Source organism: Argopecten irradians, chromosome 13, assembly GCF_041381155.1.
Source record: "Argopecten irradians isolate NY chromosome 13, Ai_NY, whole genome shotgun sequence".
Taxonomy (NCBI): Eukaryota; Metazoa; Mollusca; class Bivalvia; order Pectinida; family Pectinidae; genus Argopecten; species Argopecten irradians.
In genome coordinates this window covers 6,069,396-6,096,375 of record NC_091146.1, presented here as the reverse complement: position 1 = coordinate 6,096,375, position 26,980 = coordinate 6,069,396, and the positions used below count along the sequence as shown (strand labels likewise).

The window sequence follows — 26,980 nt, the reverse complement described above, 5'->3', positions numbered from 1 at the left end:
CACAGCGGCTGACCATTCCGTCATTTGCAATCACCAGTTGATGCTTTCGAAGTCTATATGTCTGGTTATTTATACACAGAAATCTTTTTTGAAAATGCACTGATAATCTTTACATATACATGTAGCTTCCATGAAGTAAGCATTTCCTCAAAAGTATATCGGATATTTCGTCTGCCTTTTCAGCATCATGTTATTGAGTCTTTTATAGTATGTACATTTACGTGTCGTATTAATGATTCATTGTAAGCTTTGTATATATATAATAACAATATCAATATGTTCGATTTGATCTATTCTCTTATAGGGTTGATCAAAATGGCTTTACAATGGTGCTTTATGTCTGGCAGGTGAATGAACCATTGATTGTTAATCGAATTGTACATATATATTGTATCGTGTTGACACTTCATAAATTATCGCATATAATTGACTTGATTTGACGACAAGTGAACCATCAATCATCAGTAATAATCTGCACGTCTGAACTCAATAAAGCAACATAGAGCGATGGTTTGGTACCCTTACTGTAAACACATTCCTTTAAACTAACATTTAAAAATGTCGTTGTTAGATTCCGTAATTCTGTTAAAATATCACAATTAACAGTTATGAACTTACGCACGGGGTTTGTTTTCGTAAATTGGCGTGGTAGCCTTTGAAAGTGTCGTTCATCTGAAAGGATGTGATATGAAACCATAACTATTGTGGAAAGCGATGTATTAAGTTCGTAAGTAAAGCGAAATAAATTCCTTGCTGATATAAGTGAAACTGGTTTTAATTGTACATAGCGTTGCGTTCAAGCTTCGGGCTAGCTCAGTTGTTCGAGCGGTGGACCAATAAGTTCGTCGTCACGGGTTCGAGCCCGGCTGGCATCACACTATTTCGTCGTGTTACATAAGCAATTGTACAGTATGCAATGCAAAATTGTATATGTACACTAACGTTGGTTCTGCTATTTTGTTTATTGTGATTCATATTAAAACCAGGGTCAATTAAGGCTTTGCAAGGTTTTGAAGTTACCATTGGTTGACAGAAGCACTTTAAGGTATGAACAGAAGTTCAATGTGCTTGTAAGATGTAGAAAAGGTGTAACCAGAGGCCTTGCAGTAGTAGGTCGTGTAAGCCATAAAATGGATGATAGACCTCACTTGACATATCAAATTGCTAGAAGGAATGATCTGAATCAATGTACATCATCTCCGTAAACATATCGAAACCTTCATTTTTGACGCTACCATTTTTATCACTAATACCGCCGTATCAGTTAGTGTATTTATAGTAGCTATTTTAATTGTATGTTAACAGTTGTCACCAATGAAATTATACATGTATGAACTAGCTTCTTTCGCTTGGTACTTTGGAAATAAGATATCGTTCGATTACATAATATATTTTCCCCTTTAGATATCAGTTAATTTAAAATGTTATGCCACTGATCATTGCCTGTTAACAGAGACATAATCAATGAAGAATGAACTTAAGGAAATATAGCTTCTTATTAAATATCTATTTAGTATGTTTTTCATATCTGCTGGGTAAAAAATGTAAATGAAATAGAAAATGCATCCAAAAACAATAATCTTTACTCGATAGAGTACGTGCTGGAAATGAATGGAAATCATATGGTTTGAGAAGACCATATGCCTTTCTAAATCTCTACAGCTTCAATTCATTGTCACCTAATACAAAACAATGGGATATATTGTATTTAATGCTAGCAATGCAGGGAACTATTGCTGTCATTGATTGTCATTAGTATCGCCGTCACGACGAAAAGCGGAGTCGTGATTAGTTTGTATACCTTATCAAACGCGCCGACCACTGGTCGAACGCTGCAGTGTGAACGATGTCGCCGAGAAAACAAGGCCAAATTACGTTGATTACGAGGCAGAGAAAAGCCAACGAGGATCATTTAAATCCGTCCTGATGGAATTGATAAAACACTAAAGCAATCAAGGGCTTAGACTGAGTGTACTAGTAAGCTGGTGGTATTTCCGAGAGCATTGAGTTTGCTTGAATCAGAAAAGATATAAAACAGAAACACACATATATAAACGAATGTCACATATAAGTGGTTTTCGAAAAGTATTGTTTGTTAAAATGTTATTACACAGTATGTTTATAATATAATTAGAAGCTAAGTTATCGAAATTTTTATATACATATTATTGTCATATATGTTTATCGCCCTTTGAATACAAAGTAGATGTCATTAAGGACACGTGATACATTAATCTCAATTGCACTGTAACTATCCGTCGACAAAGATGATAGAACAGGGCTTATTTGTCAATGCCTATTTGAGAGAGCAGATTCCTAGATTTCAACAAATCGATAAAACATACTGTTTCTGAGATATGGCGATCAAAACGGGAGCAATGTTTTACTGAAAAGCTAAACTATATGATACATATTTACGCTTGTAACACTATGCGTAATTATTTTCTTATTTAGACTTAACACCTGTCACCAAACACTGTATGTTGCTTTTCATATCAACTATACTTTCAAGCGTCTCCCACTACGCTGATCACATTGAGTGATGTATACTGCTGACATTTCATCTCTGTTTGTCCCAAGAGTTTTCTCGATGCAGATCTAAACGTTTGTCCCATCCTGTCTCTGGGACTCTCGTGTTCCTGGTGAGGACATAAATTCTACTGCTATCTTTATCAGAGTGCCTACGTGTTATCTCTTTATTGGCAGCTGTTAACGGCATGAAATATTTGTTACTCCCTATCGCTGTTTCGGGACTCGACTGACATACGTATTCCATGGTATCGCCATCCACAATAAGCTAACAGGCCATTATGGTGACATATCGCCGAATATCATAGTCGTTTTGGGTATTTTGTGCTGACGTAAAATGGCCATCAGCAACTTTAGGGAAATCGAAGGGGGCTTCCAGAAAACGAACAATATATTTCTTAATAATCTCTTGTACTTTCATTCGTTTAAAAACGTGATTTATCCCTATGTCCCGCTACAGATTAGGGTGCAACATTTCTACTATATACTTTTTACTTTATTGATATTTATAATAAATAGTTTTGTCGAAAGGTTTCCAATATGACCTTTTTTCTGTTTTTTTTTCTTGAGATTTTTTATTGAAACATTCCTATTGCAACAAGACATGTAAAACTTGACAACGTGTAGATAAGGGCCTTCACATCTGTATACCTTCATCTGTATAGTGCCTTAGTATTCCAGTAAAACATAATTATAACGAACACGATTATACCAAACCCATAATTTTATAACGAAATAATTCATCATTTCATGTCCCTATACGATATCTTTTAAAAGTGTATTACGAGGTATGCTCGTAACAAAGTAATGGCCGAGAGGTTCGGTAAAACAATGTTTTACAGAAATTTATCTATATTACTTTATAGTGCGCATCGTTGAATATACCGCAAAACTATATATAGCTCCGTAACATAAAACATCGCCTGGCAACTCTTTTTTCTATGAAAACATTGTGCCATTGTTTCAGCCAATCAGAGAGGGCGTTATAAATGACGACGTTCTGTTTTACGTTTTAAGACGATAACTTTATATTTAAAGCCAATTAATACTGTTAGTTACATGGAAGATTTTAAAATAAAACCGAAAGTTTCACGATCGCTATTTGGCAAACAACTACAGACAACTGCCTTTCATCCCCACACTAGAACACGATCCATGTCCATTGATTCCCTTCGGGTTCCTCTCATGCATACATAGTAACCAATGTAATAAACCCTGACGAACACACCCAATCTATTCCTCCAGGCGATTGCTGACCTTCTACTCAATTATTATGATCGCATTGCGACATTTTTATAACGAGTAATAAAGACGTCCGTCAATATACAATCGGACCTAATGCCAGAAAACGTTTCGTCCTTGAAACCAAACATCAATGACTTGGTTTTGGAGTCATTTTATCATCAGGTTTAATGCCTCACAAACAGATGTGTGACAGATAATGGTGCACTAGTAATTTTAAATGAGATATCTGTAAAATGTCATGTAAAATCTAGGCCATGTATCCAATATAAAGTGAAATGGGTATTTCTGATTTTAAAATTACAGTAGCAATGGCATGACAATAAAATACTTACAGTGACTTTTTAATTAAAAATTTGAATTAGGGTATAATCACTGTTTAACAACAAAAGAGGCCAGTACACTACTCTGAGAGTAATGAATTTATTCTATCTATTCACCCCTAAGTAGCAGTAGGGGTCAAGGTCACAGTTACCAATTACTCACCAAAACAATAGTATTTTACCCATGTATTCCGTGTTTGTGCGATCTGTCAAACTGGTAACGCTTTTAATAAGATAAACCTACATCATCATTATTGGTTTGTTTCCATTTCTTTTATTTTCAAAGTTTCGGTATGTTTACTATTAATCATTAAAACTATGCTATTGTATTAAACTAAATGATTTCTATAGTTAATTAAAAACGCATTACTAAACTAGCATTTCCGAGAAATGTCGAAAAGGTCCTTACTCCTCAGAATACCGTTCCTTACGTCATGCCAGAGCTGAAAGGTACTAATTTGGTGTAATGTGATTAGAAACAAAACCTTCTGGATGTCGATCGTATATTTCTACTTTAATGAATAATTAATTAAATGCAAGAGCAATTAAATCCTAAATTAAATTCTAAGGATCTTTGTCATAAATACATGCTTGATGGCATTAACTTTTTGCATTTGGTGGTAAAATCTCGGCTCTGACTGGCGTACAAATCAAACGTTCTACACTACCCAGCTGAAATGATTGTGATGCTAAATTAAACATGACTACTGCCAAATATCCCATTTGAAAACGCGTCAGGTTTTCTCAAAGATGATTTGGAGGTTATCACGATAAAACTATAATTGATAGAATTGGAACTGATACAATGAAGGAACTATATTAATTATTTTCTCAGCTTAAATAACGAAATCGACAGTGATTTGAAGTAACGACTCCATATAATAGCTGATTTGAATGGTTAATGCGATTAATGCTTGTAAAGAGTCAATATTTATTATTCGTTTCTTGGGAAGAATACCATACTGGTCCATATAATGATCCAGATAGCACTATGCTTCGGAAGAACAAATATTTACGTTATATATAGCCCCCATTTCATGAAACAGCCTTACGCTCACTCTAAGCCAAACACAGAAGTAATAAATTAAGAAAGAAAGAAATATGGAAGAAAGGAAAGAACATAAAATGAGGAAGCTGAGAACAATTAATGACTTAGATGCAGTCAACCATAGGAGGAAAAGGCTATTATTCATGCATGGGAATGGAGAGAAAAATAAACTTTTGTCAAAAATGCAACTCATGACTTTAGCCATCGTCGTCTTTAAAACAACAAAACAATATGAGACATTAAAATATATTTACGACAAATATATCTGAAACCATGGTTACGGAATATGGAATCAATTAAGATATCTCTCCATATATGGGACCTATTTATTTATAACACAAGACTGTTCCATGACACTATTTAAGCATGAATCGTTTATATGATAGAATGGCCCGGTCCCTGACTGTTGGATGTGGTAGGTAAGGTAAAAAGGGATTGATTTATTGATGCTTCTCCACATGATTTCCTTTAATATTACTGGAGTATTTTATATCAACGGCCACCACAAAGAGGGGGCGCCATAAAAACCAATAATTATTACAGAAATTTAGAGTGTAAACAGCGCGAGTATTAATTAGTAAAACTGTTGTTGTATTACACGTATAGCCAATACATTCTGTACTGGATTTGTTAGGTTGATACCCAAGGCATCTTCTTAATCAAAAAGGTGTTTCTTGTAAATATGTAAATGTATATTTAGAAAAGCGGCGTGTCAGATTACTTATAGAGCGTTAATTTTAAAGAAATCACTTCATAATTCCCGGGTATGTCTCATGCATCCAAATGTAATAGATACAGATATTCGTTTATTTTTTGTGACATGTGACTTCCCTTGTGGTTATCTTTTTAAAAGGCAACCATTCCAAGACATCTAGTGATGATTTGACAATAAGCATCTATTTTCAGTTATGTATATAATGGGGGAAACCTGTCAGTGATTTTTGATATGATGAATACTGTGGGCTCCCCAGAACGTTTGATGCAAAATCTAACGTTGATGAAATGTAGTTTTAGCATGCCTATTTTACCTATTGCTAGGTCAGGGTGACTCTGATGTTTTTCATTCAATCATTTTCATACAATAAAGAACGTGTTCATGCAGATAATAATTAAACGTAAATGCTATAAATTACGTTAACTGCTATAACACCATAAACATTTGACCATTATTAACGTGATAAAGCTAACAAACCTTTGAACTATTGAACTATCAATAATGTGGTTTCAAGTGCTGTATTCAGTGGTGGCGGGTAAATCAATTACCCTCACACACCCTGTCGTCATGTCTATAGATTAACTGTACTAATTATAGTAGTAAACATACTCCAACACAAAGTGGAATGAAGTGTCGTTTATCTTTGATGTTCACAATCAATGGGCTATTGACAGATAGACATTTGATGTGTTTATTAACATATCGGATTATGAAGAGAGGGGCAATGTTATAGAGCGATTTGATATCAGGCCAGTCCTATAAACATTATACTCAGATTAATACCATAGCTATTGCTAAAGGTGAAACGTTATGTTAACGCACTTCACATGGTGTAGTTATGTAACATTTTATCAGATCACTTGACCAAGATTATAAGACTATTTCATATGTGGATATAAAGGATAGGGATATTCTACCCGGGGGTCACAAATTTAGTAAAACCCGAGGCTTGCCGAGAGTTTTTCAACATTTTGTGATCTCGAAGGTAGAATCTCTTTCATACCTCGACGTTTTATTGAACTTTACAAATATAAGTTCCGCCATTTTGAAATAAAGAAATAAATTAAGAAATCCACGGCTGAAAGTCAATTTTTCATTCATGAAAAATTACGTGATATTTTGAACACAAATTACATTGATTGCATCTTTTATAGTAAAATCAATCAAAGTTTGTGAAAAAAAATATTATAAATTTTACCGAGGAAATAGAAATTTTGTTGATGCCCTGACGTCACAAGGCTTTATTGCAATGGTAGCCGTCCAATACAGCCTCAGGCGACATGAGTGTATTGCCCTAGACCAGCCAGTATTTCACTCGTAGGTATGAAAGAAAATAATTTTCCCGTTGCCTTTGAACAGCCAGTACTGTAAACATAGTTTAGTTTACATATATGATGTAATACTATAGCGTTTTACGCATCAGCAAATTTACGGGAAGATATAATAGTACTAACTGAATAAACTTTTCGTGCATACGAACGTCTTTTTGGCAGTAATTCCTGTATATACTATCAGGATACTTCAAAGGTGAAGACTATATCAGCTTTCTTCCTTTTACGAATTTTGTCATATGCTCCGAAAGCGGCATTTACACTCGAAAGCCGGTATTTTATATTCTTCCAACCAAACCTAAACGCAGTTTGTCTAATAAACAAATCGATTTTCTAAAATCTGTGCTAGCGTAATTTCTATTTAATATAATCTCAAAAACATTATCATAAAATAATGGACGACAACCTTGGGTACCATTTATTTAGTATTTGTAATAACCGACCACGGTAACAAATGATGTCGTTAATCACTGACTATAGAGCTATTTATTGACTCCCTGTGAGCTGTGACAGTGGACCCATTTCAGTGTATAAAACAGACGAAGACTAACGTGTGGAAACGTCCTTAGAAAGTTAAAATTACTCCCGTGTACTATTTCAGGGCGGAACAGACTGAAGATGCTTTCGTTGTAATTGCCAATTTCACGTATCGGTTCTTCATATCAAAATAACCATATCAGTTTGGAAATGTACTGGTACTTTGTAAAGCTTCACGTAATATCGCTCTGTGTAAATATTGATTCTTAGCCGTAATCATTTGTTAATGAAGTATTGCAATATTTCGGATCCAACAGTTGATTTTATTACTATGTACTTGACTGGAAGGGACTACATGTTTTTCGAGGGTTCGGAGGTATTCGACCAATATTGGTTCGAGATATTTAAAGTTTTGTTACATACATAATACAAGGTCGAGACCATGCCATCGGTGAAAAGGATGTGGTAGGAGAAGGTATTCGACGAACGCGAGGTCGGGTTACAGAGAGAGTTTTTGAATGAAGTTCGGGTTACTGAAGTTTACTGTTCACTAGACATTGGTGTTAGAATCGATATATTCTCCTAAAGATTTTCAGTGTTACAGATATGAAGCGAGTTTTTTAAGTTTATGGATGACACTTGTGACGATGATGATCATTATAATTAAGATTTCATTTTTAAAATATAGTTTGCCAATGTACATATCATTGATAGATATAAAATGCATGAATTTACATCGATTGCAAGCTTATTAAAGAAGCATATTGTTAACTCCCCGAGTGATAAGAGTGACACCAAATATTTTACAAGTTAGCGTACCCCTAGCAAACATGTAAATATCCGTGTTTTAACTTCATCCGCTAACTTTTGAAAATTATATAGTATACTGTGTGTTATTTTATCGAAAAAAAGACATATATTATATACAAATAAATTGTTTGTGTTTTCTATAGATGCAATATTATGCTAAAACCAAAACTTTTTTACAAATTTGAACACTAATACAAATCGACGTCAAGTACACTTAAATGTGCCGTATACCTAGAGATAATCAATAAGCAAACGGAAGTGCGGACGCTTCCATCGAAAGTATTCATCAAGATACAGAGAATGAATGATACCTAGAATCGTGATTAAAATCTAGTCTTTATAATTATTTGTCTGATAACGACACTAGACACGCTATTCTCTCATTAGACAAGTCGTATGAAGGTGTTTAATGATTTGATAAGAATATCTGAAGAAAGTGAGTGAAATGTTATTCGCTGATTTGTCCATGGTATGATAACTGGCCCCAAGAATGTTGTCAAAATAGCAATTCGTTCTGTAACTTGACATTAGACATATATGTAAAATGGGTATGATACAAAACCGACATTTCTTAAAGAAAAATTGAACAAAGAGTTTATCACATATAATATTATGTTAGATTTTCTATAAATGTGAACAAAGAGTTTATAACATATAACATTGTGTCAAATTTTCTATAAATGTGAACACAGAATTTATCACATATAATATTCTGTTAAATTTTCTATAAATGTGAACAAAGAGTTTGTAACATATAACATTGTGTTAAATTTTCTCCTCAAATTTGATACATATCAACGCCAAGGATATTTAATCAATACTTATTATCTATATCTTTTTTCCGAATAGTTGGTATTCAAAACAGCAATAAATGTTCTCCAATGATATTGGTAAATTAAAGTCCAATGATTTTAAACACATGAAAGTGACAGGTAACAACATACTAACATTCCTTGAATAATGTAAATAACAAGTATTTGACATTACTAAGTTTTGAGCCGAAATCAACGCAATGATATAGAAACTGGGAATGGTAATAAACTTTTAGCCTCGATATTCTACAAATCATCAGTCAACGCGTTTATTCTATATTTTCATATTGCAGAGTAATCTGCCCTTGCGGTAGGTATTGATTGTGACATCATGCTTTTGCGAGCGTAACGTCATATTTTTCAGAGAAAACGACGTGAATTGCATTCACAAAATAATGACTTAAAATCGATACCTACCCGAAAGGAAGCTAACTTTGTTATATGCAGAGACGGAATACGTTAACGTGGGAGAACACGTCATAAAGCTTATCTTGATCATTAAAAATCTACAATCGCTTTATCCAGAGAACTTTACCTCGCACGGATTAAAATGCATGGCCGAGAATTACCTTCTTGAATTTCCCAAGGAACTTAAGGGCATTGCAATATTAACCTAGCTGTTTGAATCGAAATCGATTAAAAACTTTATTAATTAGAGTCTATGAATGCTACAGGAAGAACGTTGACCTTCGATATTTTAAGATTAAACAACAGATACACCTTCAGTGCTAGTATCCACATACAGATAGTATCCTCTACAGCTACGTGCGGCACTTTGTAAAGGAGAGCAATCGGTTTCTCCACATTTGCAATAGCAAGCCGAAGCATAATTCAAAACACGACATCCAAAAGATGACAGGTACTCTATTTCAATTTTCAACAGTGCAGCCGTCACGTCGCTGAATGCCTTCTATTTGGTTATAAATTATGTATAGTGAACAATGCCGTTGTTGTTACTACCGCTAGATGTATGTTAGAAATAAATGTTCACTTGAGTCAGTCAATAATCCAACGTTCGGCTATGTACACATCAATTAATAATAAATGTACGGGTTAAATACAGGCACGCGAAACAAGGTCGATCTGTTTACTGGGCTTATTTACAACATTAGCTTTTATCAACAGGAATGGAATCCAAAATCAAAATGGCTTGTTTAACATTGGGACCACGTTGACTAGATAGTGCTGTGTCATTCGCTCAATGTACGGCAATTTAGAGTGGTAGATTGTAGTTAACTTTATGTTATTTTATATTTTCGATAGGCAGCCATTCATTTGTCGCAACACACGTTATTACCGTGTAAAATTGGAACAAAATATCAAGCATGTTACGATATATATAACTTTAATGTAATTGTAAGGTTTTTGGATCCAACCAATATTAAGGTGGTTTTTTTCAGCATAAGGCTAGCTATAGGTAATATTGTGTGTCTGTAAATATTGCTCTTTTCTACGACGGCAATTGTCAAAATACTAACATCATATACCATTGATGAAGAAATTTACGATGGGGGACATATCTCTAAACACACGGACGCTGATGGATCTCGATAAGAATTCGATAATACAATATTAAGACATTATATATATACATGTAATGTTAAATAGCAGATTTAAGATATACACTGTAGTATAAGTATATTTTGTTTATATTTAGATTTTGTATTAAGAATTATGCATTCCTTTATCATTTATGCAAGTATTTTATGCAGTGAAATAATTTATACTTAAACAATATAAGATAAAATAGTTTTTACATCGATTGTGCAACAATTTATATAAATCACTTGCGATGGCCGGAGGTATGCACGCTAGAGATCTTTGGTCTTTTAGTGATAGAAAACCGGAGTGTCCGGGAAAAATCCAGTTTGTTGGGCAGCTGACACCTGATCTCGAACACTGTTCATAATGTTAGAAAATTCGCAGAAATACCATCTCGTTCAAAATAATATATTTGTAGTATGACACTAACCTCCTAACTTGTTGTAATGTAACATAAAGCGGACTGTATATGAATGTGTCACTTAGGTTATCCATTATTTGATGTCTACCACTACAGTTTTAATGCCCAATTATATTAGTGAACAGATCCGGCGTGTCAATAGAATCTGACGTCGGCCTACCGGAGGTATCTTTTGAAGTTTGTACTACACCAAACCTACTGATACCATCACGTCTGAATATTGCATGTGAATATCGCGATGTGTTACTTAGATAAGTTTTACGTTAATTCGGACGCTTCGTAAAGGTGACTTTACGTTCTATGCAATGTTAAATCAAGTGATGTATTACAACTCAGATTCACTTTCTGCACCCTTTAATTAGGATGATTAAAGAACGTTACAACAGTGTATCAGATTCACGAAAAAAATTGATATTTGTATTTTGTGTGCGTTTTGTGTTATAACATGTATACGTTTAAGGATTCGAATTTACTGTCTGGTGATCTTTTAGCTCCACACATACAATTTATCTCCTATATACACATATAATTTCACAAACAAATCAGATGGAATTACATGATTACTACCGGATATTTATAATACACGTCTTCTGAAATCGCCGGTCGTATCTATCAATTGATAATTCTGTGTTAGTGTAGGTATACTGACATTTCGTTGTGCCCAACTAACTATTAGGTTGTGAATTAGCATTATGAACTTTTATACCAAAATAGCAGCTACTTAAGCGTAATGTACATTACTCGGTAACATACAGTATATTTCGCACTATCGGAACCTCGGAACCGGCTAATATTCAACATACGTAACAATATTGGAACTGGCTAAGGTTTATTGCGAATCTTGCTTTCGTTATAGACTCTGGTTAAACAGTTATATAAATACGTTACACGACTCTAGTACACCTTTGATCATCAGTGTGTGTTTCGCCTACTTCATCCTATATGTAGTAAAACAATTGGAGCGGAACAAGTGAATAGGGTAACAGTGCTTAACGGTCTGCTTTAACACTGCTTGGTCTGACAAAAGATATTTAAAGAGAGTGTATTTCCTAATGACATTTTTGAGAAAATCTGACTTTTTAAACGTGTATTGATAATACTAAACATCATTCTGAAGTTTTGACTGATTTCGAAGACATTAATACCTGCATTGTTACGCATAATGATAATTCGTTTGACGATATTGCTATAATAGTTTAGATATTCTAACCTTGATTCATTTAACTGCAGTTTAATAATTACACTAATGTATGTATGTATATGTTTGAAGTATAAAGGTAAGAAAATAATCGAAACGTATCATCGGTTCAAACTCACTTATTCTTTACAAGGGGTCTAACAGTCGATAGTCATAATAAGGTGTTTGTATCAAACTTAATCTATGAAAGCTAATTATTTCTATTAAATGCATGAAAGTCGTATACTTACCTTAATTATCGCATTATATATCCATTGAATTTAAATCACACATGCTGATCAATCACATCAATGTTTTTTTAATTTCTAATGGTAATATCACATATATATATATATATATCATACCATTAACCTTATCTCATACAATTTCCAAGTAACCTGGAAATATCGAGAAAATCTAATCTGTGAAATCAGGATATTTCAATACAGACAGTCCATATTGCACTTGTTGTAAAAGATGTATTTTGAAATATCGTAATCTGTAAAACGATACAGCTGTTTCTGGAGAAAAGAAGTAGAATATCCTTTCCAGAGATAAAAGTATATATACATATATTTTGTGCAGTTACATAGAAACACACACCATGAACATTTTAACTCATGTAGTCATCTCCAATCTTTTTTCCGAATCCAGATATTTGTTCCGAAATGATTTGATTTTGAAAAATGACGCGATCGTCACTCTGCTAATGGAATTAGTTTATAAAACTTAATAGTTATCATGTAATATATATCATTGCACTCAGGCAAATATCCAATATGATGAGAGCAGAAAATTAGAACTCATTGTGACTATCCACGTTACTAAACTCAAATTTCCTCTCGTGACGGTCACGTTTGATGCACGCGGTGCCACACACCGCCCTGGTGTAGCCTATCGACAGACCTGCACTAGCGCTCGCGCTGAGGGGACGACAGACTTTAGTGTACAAGCGAGGACACATTCAGCACACAGTACCACCAACGGCCTGTGTTATTGCTGATGTATTGACCCCACTACTAAAACATTTAGTGTTTCACAGTGCTGTATTCTCAAAAGTATTGTTAGATAACCGAATCAGAACCATGGTACGGACTTAGTAGATTGATCGGAATTTAGATACCATATATGGGATTTTCTTGTCACAAAGATGTCTGAAGAAAAGTTGCGCACAATGTTTTAATGATTGATTTTCGAGTAGCCATTGTATTTTGAACTATTCTCCTGCATAATATGTATAGGTATGTATCAATTCACGTAAATATACAACTTTTCGTCTATGATCTCGGTAAATTTTCGTCGTTGTCAGGAACGTTAAGATTCAGTGAAATGAGGACAAAATTAACTCGATTGACATCTGTTTTTAAACGTAAGGAGGACATTATATTTATACAGCAAATTGTGGTCTAGTGTACACAGGAACACACTATACATTGTATAAACCAGTTAGAAACAACATTGTTTAGGGAATAACTTCTGAGCTTATTGCGTTTATGCGGAGATAATGATATATGAGCTCATATGCATTAGTTCATCTTTAAATATTCTTGCGGGTAGGTATCGATTGTTACGTCATTATTTTGTGAGCGCAATTCATGTCGCTTTCTCCAAAAAGTATGACGTTATGCTCGCAAGCACATGGCGTCACAATAAATCCTATCCGCAAGGAATATTAACTGTGATATGCAAATATGGAATATGCTTCGCTGAAATTACCGAGTTACACGGTCTCGATTCGCATTAACATTATACTACAATGACATCCTAGTTTGACGAACATATTCAGATGAATATTGTTAAAAGCAAATTAAAAGGTTTCATTACATTTTCAGTTGGAGATGCAGAACAACAATTTCACACAAATATAATTCATTCATAATTATAAAACTAAATTAGAATAAACAACCTACTTCATTATAAAAAAAATAATATTCCCTGCGTGCTACGTTACAAATCCCATTTCTGTAAAAGTTTCTGTGTGCCGTTTTCATTTTAAAACGTTCATCAATAATGTACAGAGGAGGATTCATATCAACCTTTGTTTTAATTGTAATCATTCATCTGAACACATGATTATTGATTAATACTCCTGTAGTAACATATGATCATTCGTGCAATTTATTGCTCAGGAAAAACCTTTCAACAAAGGTGTTGAAACATGCCGCAACACAAAACGTAATGACATAATGCAAAACGTCATTAGATGTGATACACAAATATAGACATTATGCGTTTTTATATTCCATACATTGATCAGTGACGCGGATTCGCGATGGCGCATGCCTTTGGTGTTCAACAGTCAATAACTATTTTCAAACCTACCGGTTGCACTTTCAGAGTCAAAGAGATAAAAAAAAATGTGAGTTATATTGTACTGACTGAATTTTAACCTACAGGAAGTCATTTCACAGGGCATGTAAATGTCTACAAAGAGATATTTAATTGACAATGAAACATAGACAATTGATCACGAGATAGGATGACTATATACAGCAGTGATTCAACTAAATTATAATTATGATGGTTTTGATTATGGCAAAATGTATCCATAAATATCGTCGCATACAAGAAATTACATGCTTTTCTATTTCAATTGTCACCAAGGACATGGAATGCCAATAATCACTATACAATTCGATAGACTGTACAAAAGATATGTCACAAAAGCAGAACGACCTACGACACAGGACAAATATTCGCAACTCTGTTCAAACATATTCAAGTAACCAAGACAGTTTGCCATTACATGTACTAAACCGTTGATATTTAAAATGATAAACATAAGAGTAATACTTGTGTAACAATTAGGTGCAAGGGCAGTCTTTGAATATAGTATAATCGATTCATGGTCGTAACATGAAACTTATTTGCGATCTCATTGTATTTGTGCATTACAGCTCTACATAAATTTCACATTAAGCGTAAATATTACCACTTTACTCAATTGCTAATATTAAAAATCATGATCTGCTACCTACCATATAAGTAGAGATGTCATGATTCTATATTGTTTTCAAGGTTATATATATATATATACATATTACAGCCAAACGTATTTACAGTAGTACATATTACTGCTTTAAACTTTACATTGATATTAAATGCCTCGGAGAAAGGTTTGCTCAACGTAATAAAGTTAGTTACACTTTTGTTTTTAAAGTAAACAGTCGCCATATTTAAGATATATTTTAGCAGCAACATATTACGAATTACGTGACTTAATAAACCTACCGATAGTCATTACACGCTGTGAAGCTGTTTAATGATCTTTGTATTTTCTTCACATTAAAAGTTTTATTTAAATGGGAAAAGAACTGTGCTGTGTATAATGATATAAAGATATAGATAATATTACAGTTACAGTACTACATGTATGAATCCCGCTAACAGTGTGTAACTCGATAATATCACGTTAAGATATCATCGTACTATGGCATATACTCATTAGTCTTGATATAGAGCCTGCGTACATGTGAGAGTTATCACATGTCAAAGCACTAGGATCGGTGTTTTCTGACGTTTTGAAAAATGTCAAAGACGCTATCTATAGTTTGTCTTCGTTTTCAATCACACATACTTTTGGTTTTGAGAAGCTATACGCACCGTCGAGTTACAATTTTATTTTTCAGAAGGTTTAATAAATCAAATAGCTAATGCAATACCCTGAAATCGAAAATAACTTCAAACTGTAATAGCGGTTTGACGCTTACAAAATATATGTACTTAATACTAGTAAACAATAAACCGGCCTACGGCTGCTACTTGTCGAAGGGTTAATTGTGCTCCTTTGTGGTGTTGATTATTGTCTCGTAGTACTGTTCGTATCCTATTATGTAATCGTGTTCGTTTTTAATGTTTTAATAAAGTGGCAGATTGCCTCGAAAATTTGACAATATGTTTTTGACAACACGGTTGGAATTACTTCTTTGTCCCATATCTACCATTTGAAGTAATTCGTATCCTACAGACTTCCGTTTGATGGGATCTCGCTTCATCTCGAAAATCCTGTTGATTTTACCTCTTTGACCTTTATTAATACTTGTCTAACACTAAAACAAAGTTTACATGCAGTGTCTAGCTCTTGCATTCTAGTCGTAATGATTTTGCGATTGAAGGGGTATGTGATGAAATTTCCGCCATGTGGAGTCGTTAGGAGTGAATGAGTTATCGCAGATGACAGTGATTCCGGTTCAGTCGACTTTAGAGTGACTTTAGAGCGAACTGATTTGCAAATGAATAGAACAACGTGTAAGGCAATAAATCAATGGACTAACAAGCGGAAGGTCTGCTTTATAGTGCCGACGTCTGCAGTGAGGAAGTAAAGAGAGGGAAATAATGAAACAAAATATACAGGTAAATAAAGAAAATTATCAGACCAAAGTGACAGTGATTCTAATTATTCAATTATTAAAAAAACATACATATAAAAAACATCTAGTTCCAGTATCATGATTCAATCATATATTGTATTATTGCCTTAGCCAATCACTTGCTTTGTAACATTTTGTAAGTGGTTTTGAAATCCTTTTATGTTTTGTAAATGGCTTTAGCTGACGACCACATTTCTTACATTCTGATTCAGAATAATTAAAAGTGTTATTATACATTTTCTCCAACGATTAAATTTCTAATACGTTAAGGTAGGTCCTTACTTTTGAAAACAATCAAACGAAATCTGAGTTTATAAATGCTCAGCTTAAAAACATGAATTGCTATCAGTACTAAATAATATCAACATGGTTCTGTTTTTACTCTTTTTTTCTATCTAATTTAGGAACAGTTCTCCTATGAATGTGACTCACGCTGTCAGCACTAAACCGCATCAAATTTATCCCATTCTATAGTAATTACTGGAGACCGAAACAATACGTATTGGAGGCCTGATCAAGAATACACAACGGGGATTCTGTCTGGTAATGACTGCTGGTATTAAATGTCCCATAATATAGATGACTTCACTAATGTGATAACTGATTCCATTGTAGCATTGATATACGTGATAGAATAAAACGGTATGTCTAGATAAATTGTGTCCAATTGACTACACAAATATGCCATTGTTATTTTTATAAACTTCCACGGACGTCTTAAAATGACTATTTTGGTTTTAAGAATAATCTCTTTGCTAAAATGTCTTATTTTCGTCTCAAAAGAGTTTATATATTGGCATAATGTAATTAGATTGACTTATGCTACATGCTAATAAAACAATAATTAAGTGTCGAAGGTTAAACAACGCGAAATTCTTATATGGCTAATATAAGCTTTCTTAGATCCAATTTGTGTTCGATAATGAAAATATAACATAGGAATCGTTCAGCGATAAGGAAAAAGAAACGTAATGCAGTATTGAGCACAAAAATATCTTTATATCATTTCAAGTTATTTAAAGTTGTATGGTCTATGACTTGTTGTATTTTTGACATAGAAAAAGTATTTAAAGTGTTCTATATATTTTCTCCGCCTCTCTGAGTTTTAAACTTTCGATATTTACCGATTTTTGAAAAGTTCGTATTCGCAAAATTTTATTAAATTAAATTAAAATATTAATTTTTAACGTGTACACGTTAAAAAATATAGCTCGGAAGTATCCGAACTGATCCGATCTATTCCGATCTGTACGGGTATCGCCGATATTGACCACGTGACACTGTTCGGGAAGTTCCGATCTATACGGGTATCGCCGATGTCGGTCACTTGATGCAACTCGGTTTTCCGACATTACCCAAAAGTTTGAAACATGGCGTTGACTCGGGCGGTTCTTTCAAAACGTGTGATATTTTCTGCGACATTTACCGCTATGTCAATAGTATATTGGTGCTTTTATGGATCTGTATCATCATATATTACCATCCATATTCAAACATTGTATGTTTTACGACAGATTGTAATGGTGGAATTTACAAGAAATACAACTTTAAAGATATTAAAAAACGTACTTTTAATTAATAATTTAATAAATCAAAATGTATTTGTCAACTAATATTATTTATAGCATCATTCTGTTGCGGGAAATCATTGAAGTTAAAATATATTCATATTTAAATATTTCGAATTGAAAATGTGCTTTACAAAACATTAAATTGTGATTTAGGGTCAAACCTATAACATCTGTATAAACTCGTTAAAAACTAAGAAATTAATTACTGATTGGCACCAGGAGCGTTAAAAAATTAAAAATCTCTCTACTACAACTATTGCCATTAATTAATAGATGGTTCTTTTAAAGCGATTTCTGGATTCTATTGTTTTCTCTCTATCCACTTGACAGTTTAAAAGGAAATAAAAAGTGAACATTTCCCCCTGAATTGACTCTCCCATTAAACGTTTAAGATAAAAATATTGTGTTAGAGATTTAATAGCCTTTTTTCAAGCCTGTACAAATCGATAACCTCCCTCATCATACCTTAATCGACCATTCAGAATTCATGGTTCACTCTATGAACGTAAAACACACACAATTTTGGCGATTTAAATGAAACCAAAGTTCAGGTCAAATTGAATCGAAAAGAAATGACAAACATAATTTGTAAACTTTTGTTACCGTGAGAATACGCCTTATCATTAAAAATCGTATAAAACAGACAGTTTCTGTGTATAGAGACATTGACGGAATCTGTTACAGATTTGTCACAATTAAAGTTATCTCGGCAATCTTTATTTAATTCTATTTGGTGATCACACCAGTCGATAGGACTAACATACCAGGAAAACGCTGGAATTCGTCTGGCAACCTTATTCAAGTCAAGTATGTACAAATGTGTCTTTATTATTTTAGCGTTGTTCTCGATTTAACAAAATAACAAACAGTTTAATACAAAGATTTGGTAACGATACTGCATTTGTCCTCAATTAAACATTGGTGTACATGTTCTGAGTGCAAAAATTAATTTGATAAACACGGTGGTTCTCCCATTCATTATTCAAAATGTTTCATTGAGTTTTCTGTATACATCAAACAGTAATGTTTACCTAATTAAGAGAGAAAGTGACGGTCGATGACTTTGACAAAGTCATACTCTACTGACACAAGTCCCTAGTATCGATACCGGAGACCAAAGCTATAGCCGGGTGTGTTAATATGTAGGCACTCAATCGACAGACAAAAGATATCAATATTTACACTTTATGTTGACCTTCTATTTCAATGAAATATTTATTGTTATCCAATAATTAAAACTTGAAGTAACAAATTTAATAGAATGCGATGGAAAACAAACATTACATATAAAGTCATCTAGCGAACATAGTTCAAAGGGAGAGTCTGTCCGAATGGGTCAGTAATTGTTATTGAGGTTATGTGAAGTCGTCAGATGGTATTGAAATTCGACTCACCTCTGTTTACTTCGGTCAGTTATCGAACAACATAGCAGGTCGATATGACACAAATTCCTTACTTATCGTTTCAATCGAATACACTATACAGTCGTAAAATGATAAAGTCATACATATAAAACACCATTTTATAAGTAAAATGTTTCTAATGTATTAACAGTGAAATGCGAATATGACGAACTCGATAAAAACGAATTTTCATATATTAGCATTTACAAAGCAATTTGGTTCATAACAAACTTGTTATTGCGTCCGTTCCTCAAATTCTCGTAGTAGTTAAATACTTCTCTAACGAATCGCGAAGACAAATTTATCTGGATGTTTTGTTCTGGTAAAATATTTACAATGGTATCCGAAAGTATTTTTTTTTATTTCTATAGAAGTAAAGTTTAGGAATGAAACAAAATATAACGAAAATCAAAGTATTGGCTCCCAAAACTTGTTCTCATTATACATAGACCACATACATGAATGTCCGTTCGCACACGACATTGACAGTCATTGGAACAGTCAGCCTAACCAACCAATCAGCCTACTTGAATGTCATGTGTTGCACATTCATATAATACATTTTCTTTCTGAACGGAAAAGATGAAAAGTTTATCTTTAAAGAAAGAAACAAAATTGTATATGCACAATTCTGAACAGAAAATTAAATAGCTTCTTCTCTATAGGTAGCGCATTATGAGACGATTGTCTGCAAAGCTCTGGCATCTATATAGACCATATATTTCATATGAGGATAGATTAATGCTTATATTTGCATTATCAACTCATTTTAGGGTCTCTGCATTATCATTGTTTAAGCTAGACTTCAGATAGACCAGGAAAACCATTTATCAACGACGATTTAATCCAGAATATGGAACAGCCATTTTGACGGTGATCAGTTGACGTCACCACATCAACATTGGTGACGTCATAATGATCACGTTTTGGGTATCAATAATACCGTCATATACTTTACATTGGTTAGTTTATGTAGTAGAAGTGACAAGTAAATGTAAATATGTCTATATATTTTTATTGTATGCTTGAAAAATATTCTCAACAATTGCATATTTTTTTTGCTATATATTTTTGAAGCATGCTTCAGTCAGAGAGCACCGGATATTTGACATTATTCAGAAAGAAAAGACAATATCATATAACACTAATTCGCAAATCGAATTATGCACCGGACAATTATAACATACATTTCACCATTGAAACATTCAACTAAAACACCTGCCAATGCCTCACGAAAGATATGACATTACCAGAAACAAAATCACCTACAACACCATTCGCTAAAAGTACTCGGAAATCGGTAGTCAAATGTAATCCAACTTTTCCAAGTCATACACAATTTGAATGTGTACCTTTGATCAGTGTCCGCGACAAAACACATAACTCTCGAACGCACCCTATAACATCTCCATTAGACACTGACACTAATTCGGGAGACTGAGAAATGATTACACGGTGTAATTGAGTTTGTTAAAATCAATAATGATGATTTTATTTAACGAGAATCAAGCCACTAATGCTTTACTAACGAACCCATGTCAATTATCTTTAGGTAATGAAACAAAGAAAAAAAAAGTAGGACTAGTGAAGTTAATATGTGTAAAGGGTATTACTCTAACAATGAGTATAGAACCACAGATAGACTAGACACCTGTATACAGTACTGTGTGTTAATATGTGTACAGGGTATTACTCTAACAATGAGTGTAGAACCACAGATAGACTAGTCACCTGTGTACAGTACTGTGTGTTAATATGTGTACAGGGTATTACTCTAACAATGAGTGTAGAACCACAGATAGACTAGTCATCTGTGTACAGTACTGTGTGTTAATATGTGTACAGGGTATTACTCTAACAATGAGTGTAGAACCCACCACAGATAGACTAGACACCTGTATACAGTACTGTGTGTTAATATGTGTACAGGGTATTACTCTAACAATGAGTGTAGAACCACCACAGATAGACTAGTCACCTGTGTACAGTACTGTGTGTTAATATGTGTACAGGGTATTACTCTAACAATGAGTGTAGAACCACACACAGATAGACTAGTCACCTGTGTACAGTACTGTGTGTTAATATGTGTACAGGGTATTACTCTAACAATGAGTGTAGAACCACCACAGATAGACTAGTCACCTGTGTACAGTACTGTGTGTTAATATGTGTACAGGGTATTACTCTAACAATGAGTGTAGAACCACCACAGATAGACTAGTCACCTGTGTACAGTACTGTGTGTTAATATGTGTACAGGGTATTACTCTAACAATGAGTGTAGAACCCACCACAGATAGACTAGTCACCTGTGTACAGTACTGTGTGTTAATATGTGTACAGGGTATTACTCTAACAATGAGTGTAGAACTCACCACAGATAGACTAGTCACCTGTGTACAGTACTGTGTGTTAATATGTGTACAGGGTATTACTCTAACAATGAGTGTAGAACCACCACAGATAGACTAGTCACCTGTGTACAGTACTGTGTGTTAATATGTGTACAGGGTATTACTCTAACAATGAGTGTAGAACCCCACACAGATAGACTAGTCACCTGTGTACAGTACTGTGTGTTAATATGTGTACAGGGTATTACTCTAACAATGAGTGTAGAACCCACCACAGATAGACTAGTCACCTGTGTACAGTACTGTGTGTTAATATGTGTACAGGGTATTACTCTAACAATGAGTGTAGAACTCACCACAGATAGACTAGTCACCTGTGTACAGTACTGTGTGTTAATATGTGTACAGGGTATTACTCTAACAATGAGTGTAGAACCCACACGATAGACTAGTCACTGTGTACAGTACTGTGTGTTAATATGTGTACAGGGTATTACTCTAACAATGAGTGGAACCACAGATAGATAGTCACCTTGTACAGTACTGTGTTTATATGTGTAAGGGTATTACTCTAACAATGAGTGTAGAACCCACCACAGATAGACTAGTCACCTGTGTACAGTACTGTGTGTTAATATGTGTACAGGGTATTACTCTAACAATGAGTGTAGAACTCACCACAGATAGACTAGTCACCTGTGTACAGTACTGTGTGTTAATATGTGTACAGGGTATTACTCTAACAATGAGTGTAGAACCACAGATAGACTAGTCACCTGTGTACAGTACTGTGTGTTAATATGTGTACAGGGTATTACTCTAACAATGAGTGTAGAACCCACCACAGATAGACTAGTCACCTGTGTACAGTACTGTGTGTTAATATGTGTACAGGGTATTACTCTAACAATGAGTGTAGAACCACCACAGATAGACTAGTCACCTGTGTACAGTACTGTGTGTTAATATGTGTACAGGGTATTACTCTAACAATGAGTGTAGAACCCACCACAGATAGACTAGTCTAACCTGTGTACAGTACTGTGTGTTAATATGTGTACAGGGTATTACTCTAACAATGAGTGTAGAACCCACCACAGATAGACTACACCTGTGTACAGTACTGTGTGTTAATATGTGTACAGGGTATTACTCTAACAATGAGTGTAGAACCCACACAGATAGACTAGTCACCTGTGTACAGTACTGTGTGTTAATATGTGTACAGGGTATTACTCTAACAATGAGTGTAGAACCACCACAGATAGACTAGTCACCTGTACAGTACTGTGTGTTAATATGTGTACAGGGTATTACTCTAACAATGAGTGTAGAACCCACCACAGATAGACTAGTACCTGTGTACAGTACTGTGTGTTAATATGTGTACAGGGTATTACTCTAACAATGAGTGTAGAACTCACCACAGATAGACTAGTCACCTGTGTACAGTACTGTGTGTTAATATGTGTACAGGGTATTACTCTAACAATGAGTGTAGAACCACAGATAGACTAGTCACCTGTGTACAGTACTGTGTGTTAATATGTGTACAGGGTATTACTCTAACAATGAGTGTAGAACCCACCACAGATAGACTAGTCACCTGTGTACAGTACTGTGTGTTAATATGTGTACAGGGAATTACTCTAACAATGAGTGTAGAACCACAGATAGACTAGTCACCTGTGTACAGTACTGTGTGTTAATATGTGTACAGGGTATTACTCTAACAATGAGTGTAGAACCCACCACAGATAGACTAGTCACCTGTGTACAGTACTGTGTGTTAATATGTGTACAGGGTATTACTCTAACAATGAGTGTAGAACCCACCACAGATAGACTAGACACCTGTGTACAGTACTGTGTGTTAATATGTGTACAGGGTATTACTCTAACAATGAGTGTAGAACCACACAGATAGACTAGTCACCTGTGTACAGTACTGTGTGTTAATATGTGTACAGGGTATTACTCTAACAATGAGTGTAGAACCACACAGATAGACTAGTCACCTGTGTACAGTACTGTGTGTTAATATGTGTACAGGGTATTACTCTAACAATGAGTGTAGAACCACCACAGATAGACTAGTCACCTGTGTACAGTACTGTGTGTTAATATGTGTACAGGGTATTACTCTAACAATGAGTGTAGAACCACCACAGATAGACTAGTCACCTGTGTACAGTACTGTGTGTTAATATGTGTACAGGGTATTACTCTAACAATGAGTGTAGAACCCACCACAGATAGACTAGTCACCTGTGTACAGTACTGTGTGTTAATATGTGTACAGGGAATTACTCTAACAATGAGTGTAGAACCACAGAGATAGACTAGTCACCTGTGTACAGTACTGTGTGTTAATATGTGTACAGGGTATTACTCTAACAATGAGTGTAGAACCCACCACAGATAGACTAGTCACCTGTGTACAGTACTGTGTGTTAATATGTGTACAGGGTATTACTCTAACAATGAGTGTAGAACCACAGATAGACTAGTCACCTGTGTACAGTACTGTGTGTTAATATGTGTACAGGGTATTACTCTAACAATGAGTGTAGAACCACAGATAGACTAGTCACCTGTGTACAGTACTGTGTGTTAATATGTGTACAGGGTATTACTCTAACAATGAGTGTAGAACTCACCACAGATAGACTAGTCACCTGTGTACAGTACTGTGTGTTAATATGTGTACAGGGTATTACTCTAACAATGAGTGTAGAACTCACCACAGATAGACTAGTCACCTGTGTACAGTACTGTGTGTTAATATGTGTACAGGGTATTACTCTAACAATGAGAGTGTAGAACCACCACAGATAGACTAGTCACCTGTGTACAGTACTGTGTGTTAATATGTGTACAGGGTATTACTCTAACAATGAGTGTAGAACCACCACAGATAGACTAGTCACCTGTGTACAGTACTGTGTGTTAATATGTGTACAGGGTATTACGGGTATTACTCTAACAATGAGTGTAGAACCCACCACAGATAGACTAGTCACCTGTGTACAGTACTGTGTGTTAATATGTGTACAGGGTATTACTCTAACAATGAGTGTAGAACCCACCACAGATAGACTAGTCACCTGTGTACAGTACTGTGTGTTAATATGTGTACAGGGTATTACTCTAACAATGAGTGTAGAACCACCACAGATAGACTAGTCACCTGTGTACAGTACTGTGTGTTAATATGTGTACAGGGTATTACTCTAACAATGAGTGTAGAACTCACCACAGATAGACTAGTCACCTGTGTACAGCACTGTGTGTTAATATGTATAAAGGATTTTGTTAAATCTACCAATGAGGAGCGAACTAAAGTAGATTATTCATCTGTCAAAGTCACAGCAATGTACTATGATACATATCCATTTCATTTGGAAATTCATATGGATACACTGTAATGTGGCTACGATTGTATTACCACTTTCAGCATCATTCCTTAACTTTAAGAAATACCTAATCTATGTCAGTGAATTGAAACTCGGTCGACATAATAAAAAACAAGACACAACAATCCGGTCTGTCTCGTGATTATGCATGGTGTCTTTCCAGATAAAAAATGATGGTCAAACGGATTACCTGTGACTTTATCTATGAGACTGCCTTATATGTATGTTTGAAAAAATGAGAAACGCAAAGTAGCGATGAACTTTTTAAAAACTATCTCCATTGTATGTTTGATATATTAGCGAGGCAATACGCCGGGAAGCACTTTCTAAGTGCATGCAAGGTCTTGCATTTTAACTTGCATCGGTATGTCAGACAATATGTCTTAATAAAACTCCCCGGTGCCACTGATGTATGCGTCTTGAAAACGCTTGTAACAGAGCATTTTGTTAGACACATCAACGACTAGTTAGGGAATACATACACAGCACTTCCAATAAGGAAAAGCGTTTTTGTGATGTCGTTTTTTCACTTGAAGACACGGAAAAGAAATAGACATTGCCTACTGCCATTGATCGTAAACTGTTTGATGTGAGCCGCGCGTTCTTTAATTTTATTTTGACTGTGGGTAATGGATGGGTGTTAAACATACTGTCACGATACGGAGACATCTCGATTGTCACAGTAACAAGATTTGGTAGGAAACCCAACAGTGCTATCTATTTACAAGTTCTCCTTATATGGTCTTATTGTAATTGATTGCCGGTTAGGCGTTTAAAACGTACATACAGTTATTCGAGGACAGACAATGTAACAAGACGATACTTTCCTTACGCAATAGAGAACAGCCTTGAACACGTAGATTGAATTTCCAAACTCAATATCATGTTCCGGGGATATTTAGTATCTTTCCTGTTGGATAATTCAGCGTAACAGTATTGGTTTAAGAACGTTGTCAGCGTTATATATACATTGTAGCATGTAGTTTACAGTTGTAGTTAAGTAAATTGAATTCAAACATTGCACGATAAACAGTCACAGGCACAAACAATCTGAAAAAAGACATACCCATAAATGATATTTTGTATACTATAACACGATTGTCATTAATATATGCTACAATTCAGCGTAGTTTGGGAAGTCAATATGTTTTATGAGGTTTATAATAAAGTATTTAACATAGTCATGAACCATCGAAGATACGCCATTGTTCGAAATTAATTGGACCTAGATACAATAAAAAATGTACGATAGTAGCTATTAGACTCGTAGATAATAATGTTTAATATACACAACACACGACAAAAGTACATCACTAGCATCCTCTACCTACAGTCACAGTTGCGTAACAAATTAAAAATGTGATATTTCAAAATCCAAATTTGTTTTTTTAAATCACCTACATCGATTCTTCTCGCACGTTTCCATAACTGTACAG

The 26,980-nt window shown here is 34.5% G+C and overlaps 1 protein-coding gene across 2 annotated transcripts in view; it reads right to left on the bottom strand.

Moving 5' to 3' along the window:
• Positions 1 to 26,980, bottom strand: part of LOC138306080 (voltage-gated inwardly rectifying potassium channel KCNH7-like) — a 235,316-nt gene that overhangs the window by 45,993 nt on the left and 162,343 nt on the right. Inside the window, exon 1 of one of the 2 annotated variants that reach the window (XM_069246435.1) lies at positions 12,679 to 12,763. The exons of the other annotated variant lie outside the window; for it this stretch is intronic. The gene's annotated coding sequence lies outside the window, so the exon portion shown is untranslated. Of the gene's footprint in view, positions 1 to 12,678; positions 12,764 to 26,980 lie in introns of those variants that run through there. 2 annotated transcript variants of the gene reach the window in all.